This window comes from Sander lucioperca, chromosome 16, assembly GCF_008315115.2.
Source record: "Sander lucioperca isolate FBNREF2018 chromosome 16, SLUC_FBN_1.2, whole genome shotgun sequence".
Taxonomy (NCBI): domain Eukaryota; kingdom Metazoa; phylum Chordata; class Actinopteri; order Perciformes; family Percidae; genus Sander; species Sander lucioperca.
This window is the reverse complement of record NC_050188.1, coordinates 8,240,764-8,247,421: the sequence shown is the minus strand read 5'-3', so window position 1 is coordinate 8,247,421 and position 6,658 is coordinate 8,240,764.

Here is a 6,658-nt window from a genome sequence, read left to right as displayed (position 1 = left end):
AGATATATTGGAGAGTTGCTTGTAAATACTCTCAAATATTGTTTATATAAAGTAATGACTATTATTACAATGTTTCTGGAAGGTATTATCCCATTATCTTCTCTTTTTTGTACAGTAAAAAAACAGTATTAAACAGGAATTTACCGTAAATAGATTGGATAATCATAAAATGCCTAAAGGAGGGTATTTGAAAGTCATTTTACATAATTGTTATGTGTTTTACATCCAGGAATATGTACTTTAACAGGGAGTTCTTGTGGATGGATTGAATAATCTTGTGAATTTACCAAAGAAAACCGTATGAAAACAGCAGTTTTCATTTAAATTATGTAATTTTAAGGTATTTCTGCAATATTTCTTAGTTTTGATAAAGATTTATACAGTTGTTTAACATTCTAGAAATGTTTTATAACAAGAATTTGTTTTAATTCTACAATAGTTATACTGTAAAAGTACAGAAAATATTTACAGGAAATTTCTGTATTTAAAAAAAGAATTTTTCTGTAAAATAATGTAAGGTTTTTTACTGTAATTTGACGGTAAGTGTTGCCAGACTTTTTACCGTTTTTTTACGATTTTTTTTTTTACAGTGTGGGCTTGCCTTAATTTAAAGGGCCATTTTATTTTACAGAACACTTTAAAAGTCTGGAGGATCATAAGAAAGTTAGAAGACCAAGATGTTTTTTTTCCTCTCCTCACATTTCAGTTCATTTGAACCCAGATCCTGGTCTGGTCGACCAAGCCTTCTCAGTGTGGTTTAGTAGGGGTATAAAGACTGTGGGTGACTTGCTGACAGAGGGCACTGTGTTGTCTTTTGATTAGCTACAATCTTCCACAGAATAACTTGTTTAGGTATTTGCAAATACGCAGTTTCATTCTTTCTAATACTAAGTTGTATCCTAATGGGTTTTCCATCTCAGTTATGGAGAAGGCTGTCTAGAAGCCTGACTCCAGGAAACTTATTAGCAGGTTTTACAAGGCCTTGTCAATTTCAACCAGGGACTGTACGGTTGAAGTGGATTTTGGGGACACTAGCTTGGACGATGTGTGGGATGGGGTTTGGTCAGGCCCTGCAGGTTGCTTATTTACCAACAAAGTCAGGGAGATGCAATACATACACAGGCTCCAAATCACACTGGTGAAACACAATAAGTTTAACTCATTGCTCTCAAAATTTTGTAATAAATGTAAGATTTCTGCAGGTAGATATTTCCACTGTACATTTGAATGCCCCTTTATTACTTTATGACTTCTGGGTCAAAATATGTAAGGAAAAAACTAGCTCTTACTCCCGTCAGCTGTATTTTGGGGTTAAATCCTAAAGCACTGGGTCTCGGCTCCTCCAAACTAAAGCTGCTGCAGGTGCTTCTCTTTAATGCAAGGAAATGCATTCTTCTTCTGTGGATCTCGGACTCTGTTCCCAGAATTTCACAATGGACTCGGAGTGTGTTCAAACTTCTCCCATTAAAAGCTATTAGCTTCTGTCTCAGAGACATGCCTTTTCGCTTTTTCGAAATCTGGTCTTTTTAGTCCAGTGTTTGTGAAATTGGCCGCACTCTTATGTAACTGACACGGTTTCTCCCGTCTCCTTCTTCTTTGCTCGCACTTTCGCAGCGCAACATCTTAAAGGGGAACTATGCAGTTTTTTTTAGCTTAATTTACCTTAACTGAACAGCTTCAGAGTCATTGGAATGGTTATATGACTTTTTCAGGTTGAGGAGGACCGGCGAGTTAAACCGACCGTCTGAGAGTAGCCTATACATAGGTGGGTACGCGTACCTATCAGTCTCCTATCATGAGTTATTTTGTACCCACCACTTTTTTTGAAAACCTCGAGCTCAATTTAGTTAAAAAAAAAAAGAAAAAAAAAAAGTTCATAACACATATAATTCTTCCGAGCGATTCCAACAAATCCACAAAAATCTCTACTCTCCACAGGGCAGGCACAGACACTGCTGTTGTGCTGCTACTCTTCTCTGCTCACAACACTGCCTGTCGGGACATTCTAAAATGCTTAACGTGGTTTAATGTACCTAAACAATGATCAATGATCACCAAATTTCATGGCCATATCTTGTCATGAACACTTAAGCCTGTCAAAAAAACTAAACCGAAATCCAACGATTCTAGAAGTTATCTGACATTAACGTTTTCTTTTTCATTGGCGCTATGGCGAGGAAAGAGCTCAACGTGGTTTAATGTACCTAAACAATGATTAATGATCACCAAATTTCTCTCTCATATTGCTCCTCATAACATCTGAAAACTGTCAAAAAATCGAACCAGAAATTTGGTGATGATTGGTCGTTGTTTATGTGTTTACGTAGCTTTTTCACGTTAGGACTTATAAAGCCCATGAGAACCATGGGGAGTCAACCCACAGCCGCTCCGCTGCCCTGCTGAAAATGTGAAGCAGAAAGGCTTAATGTCAGATAACGTCCATAATAATAAGACTTTGTTTTGACAGTTTTCAGTGGTTATGAGGAGCAACACGAGAGACAAATTTAGTGATGATTGATCGTTGTTTAGGTACATTAAACCATGTTAAGCTTTTTTGTTACAATTGGCTCTAATGAAGCAGAAACGCTTAATGTCAGATAACGTCCATTATAATTGGACCTTTGGTTAGATTTTTTGACAGTTTTCAGTGGTTATGAGGAGCAATATGAGCGAGAAATTTGGTAATCATTGGTTGACTCAGCCGAGCGGACCACCGTCCTAAGGGCCAGGTAGTCTTTTTGGGTGCTGCTGCCCATCCAGGATGCTCTCTGTGGTGCAGGTGTAAAAGTTCCTGAGAACCCTGACGGGTAGCTTAAAGTCTCACAGGCGTCTGAGATGGTGGAGACGCTGACGGGCCTTCTTTACTAGGGAGGTGATGTGGAGCAACCATGTTATTTGAAGATGTCCACCCTCTCCATCCTGAGTGGATGGTAGATCCTTTGTTGTTTCCTGCCAAAGTCCACAATCAGTTCTCTTTTTGTGACATTCAGCATGAGATTGTTTTCCTTTTATGGTCACGATTCATCTCGTAGCTGATTGGCTTGGTTCCAGGCTTAAAACTCTTTATTTAAGCATTTAATGAAACATCAATGGAGATATTGAATGAGGAAAATCACTTCCAAAACCAGAGCCGTTCAAAAAGAGGGCACTCAATGTTGAGCTCTATGGGAATGCAAATTTAAAGTAGGAACCACAAGTGGTAAAACATGTGGACTGTGTCCCGCAGCGCTGTCCAAGCTGCTGATCTCTCTCTCTCTCTCTCTTTCTCTCCTCCGCCCACAATAGCGTTTATTAAGACTGTAGTCTCGCATTGCCAGACCTTCCACCATAGCGCTGTGAAAGAAGGTCTGGCTAGTCCACACAGCATTCCAGGATGGGAGTAAAACGTGCTCTGGTTTATTGGCAATTCTTTAAACCAATCACAATCGTCTTGGGCAGCGCTATGCGCCGAGCAGAGCAACGGTGCCTCTGCAAAATAGCCTCGGGAAGGAACTTTTGGTGGAACATGTGTACATTCAAAAGTTGTTTTAGTTGTGCAACAGAAAACTCAGATTGGACAGATAGTCTAGCTAGCTGTCTGGATTTACCCTGCAGAGATCTGAGGAGCAGTTAACCATAGTTTAAAATTCCAACACAAAGAAAGCCCAAGGTAACGAATACCCGGCCTAAATGAGTGAAATCCAGCAGAATTTCCATTGGCAACAGGGCAATCCCAGAAGTGGAACGTCGTGGATATAAACTATTAAGACTGTGATAAAGGACTTGCCATTCATGTTCGGGGTGGCAAGGATCAGCCAATCAGCACCTTTGTGTGGGTGTGCATAGAGGACATGGTAGATATTGTAAAGTGTAGTAGTTGCCATCTGTGAGTCATCATCCATGCACGTTCAGAAACGTGAGTAGACTGGTGTAAATATATCTAAATATGTATTTTAGTGTGTTAAGTTTAAATTGACGATGTCCTAACATGTTTAGTTGAAATACAATACACTAGATTAAATGTCCGCTAGCTGCATGCTAAACAGTATTATTGTGCTTATGTGTGTTCTCACGTAATACTATTTATTATGTTTTATATTATTAGCATTTAGTAGGTTTGCTGATTGTATCCTGTCAGCACTGATATGTGTGCTGATATTTTCGGTTCATCTATAATAGATGAACCGATTGTAGAACTTTGTATTGTAGAACCGCAACAACAGCAGGCATCTGCACACACACAAAGACGATTGTCTTTGTGTGTGTGCAGATGCCTGCTGTTAATAAAAACAGCTATTTTGTATATGGGCTGGCTATGGGCCGGCTAACACTGATGCAGACAATAGTTTGGGAAAAACAACCAGTTTTATTATCATTCTTGCATTTCAAATAATCTGTGATATCAGATATTACAGCATATAGAACTAGAAAATTCCGGAAGAAATTTTGACAGTGTGCCTACTACTTGGTGCACATCCGAATAACACTAGCTAAATATTAATAAGGTATAGTTAATATCATTAGTAACAGCTGATCTGAGCTACCTTTACTCTGCTGTTTGACATGTCCTGTAAAGGCAACACGGCCTGCAGTAAAGAGTCTTTATGATAGGAGCCATAGCCAAAATGGTGTTGTGTGTGTAAGAAGTTGTTGCTATGGTGATTTCCACAGTGAGGGAGGGGGAGACAGTATCTTCCATGGGTCAAACATGTCCATTTAATGATAATTATACCTCTTAAGTTTGTTCTGTAACATCACAAGAAAGATAAAGGTCTGGGGAACGCATTGATGTGGTTTTTATGTTTATGGTGTCAAATATATGCGACACAGAGCAAGTAACAAACAGGGAACAGGCTGCGTGCTTCCAGATATTTAATTTAATTGTTTCTATCGGCAGTTGGTATGAACAGAGCCAAAAGTTTAGGTCCGGTGGATTCCATAGTTACATGTCTGCGACCGGCACAAGATTTCCCACATTTTGACCAACAATGATGTATGAAGAGTGAAAACTGTAGGGGAGAGAGCAATTTGTTTGGAAAACTTTCGGAGAATCATAATGCAGCTCTACCTTCTGTCCCCCCTTCTGGTCTTCAACATTCCAGCCCCATACATACACATTGGAAAATTGGAATGTGTGTGCGTGTGTGTGTATGTATGTGTGTGTGTGTGTGTGTGTGTGTGTGTGTGTGTGTGTGTGTGTGTGTGTGTGTGTATGTGTGTGTGTGTGTGTGTGTGTGTGTGTATGTGTGTTGAAGTACTACACTACCCACAATCCTAAGCGTAACAGCAACGTCTCTGATTGGTGGAGATCACGTTTGCCAAGCAAATGTCTAGGGAATCAGCAAAAAAAATTATTTTTTCATTGTTTCTATCGGCAGTTGGTATGAACAGAGCAAAAAGTTTACGTCCGATGGATTCCATAGTTACATGTCTGCGATCGGCACAAAATTTCCTACATAGTGACCAAAAATGATGTATGAAGAGTGAAAACTGTAGGTGAGAGAGCAATTTGTTTGGAAAAAAATTCAGAGAATATTACTGCAGATCCATTTTTTTTCATTGTTTCTATCGGCAGTTGGAATAAGGAGAGCCAAAAGTTTAGGTCCGGTGGATTCCATAGTTACATGTCTGCGACCGCCACAAAATTTCCTACATGTTGACCAACAATGATGAATGAAGAGTGAAAACTGTAGGGGAGAGAGCAATTTGTTTGGAGAAAATTCAGAGAATCGTACCACAGCTCCCCACTCTGTCGTCCACTCTAACTATGAAGATTCCATCCCCATACACACACATTGGAAAATCTGAAACAGTCTGAAAAGAGGACGATACGTAAACTGTGATTTCGTAGAAACCGTGCTTGATATCAGAATGCCCATTCAGCCCAATAAATGCCAAAGTATTGTCTTCGGTTTAAACCTTTAATTATATGTCTCTACATAAAAGTATGGCGATACAGCAAGGCCCCAAAGAGGGGTTGTTTTCAGCGATGTTAAGCGATTTCACGAAGATTTCCCATTCAAGTCTATGGGACAATTTTGCGCCGTTTTTTGCCGATTTCGTGAAAACCGTGCGGCAAATCTTTTTGAAAACACATAGCACACCATTCCCGAGCATTACACACGTTTTGATGTATTTTGTGTGCACGTGTTGGCAACGCTCTGTGACTAGTTACGGGACAAAAAACAGGCGGAATAATAAGTATGAGAAACAATAGTCATTGTGCCCATTGCTGCTATTGCAGCACGTCGGCACACTGAAATATATTTTGAATACTGTACCACATGAAATACTGCTTGCTAATGTCAACATTATTTACATCATCGTCAGTGTGCATATTCTCATGTGTATGAACATCACTTAATCTTCACTGCTTTACAGACCCGACAGTTAAAATACATCATTACAGACAAACATACAGTCAGTATTTACACTTTAAAAAAAACGTAGCAGGAACACTGCACAATGTTCTCATGGTTTATACATCTGCGCCTCATACTATAGTTATCAGTCAATTCAGACGTGCTTATCAAACAAGCTGTGCTACCACACAGAGAACATGAGACTGAAGTGGAAGTCAAGACAAACTCTATACCTCAGCTAGAGATTACACAATATGAGAGTTTAAGACAGTGCTTATTAAAAGGTGCTTGTGAGCATGTATTGCACACAAAGAAAC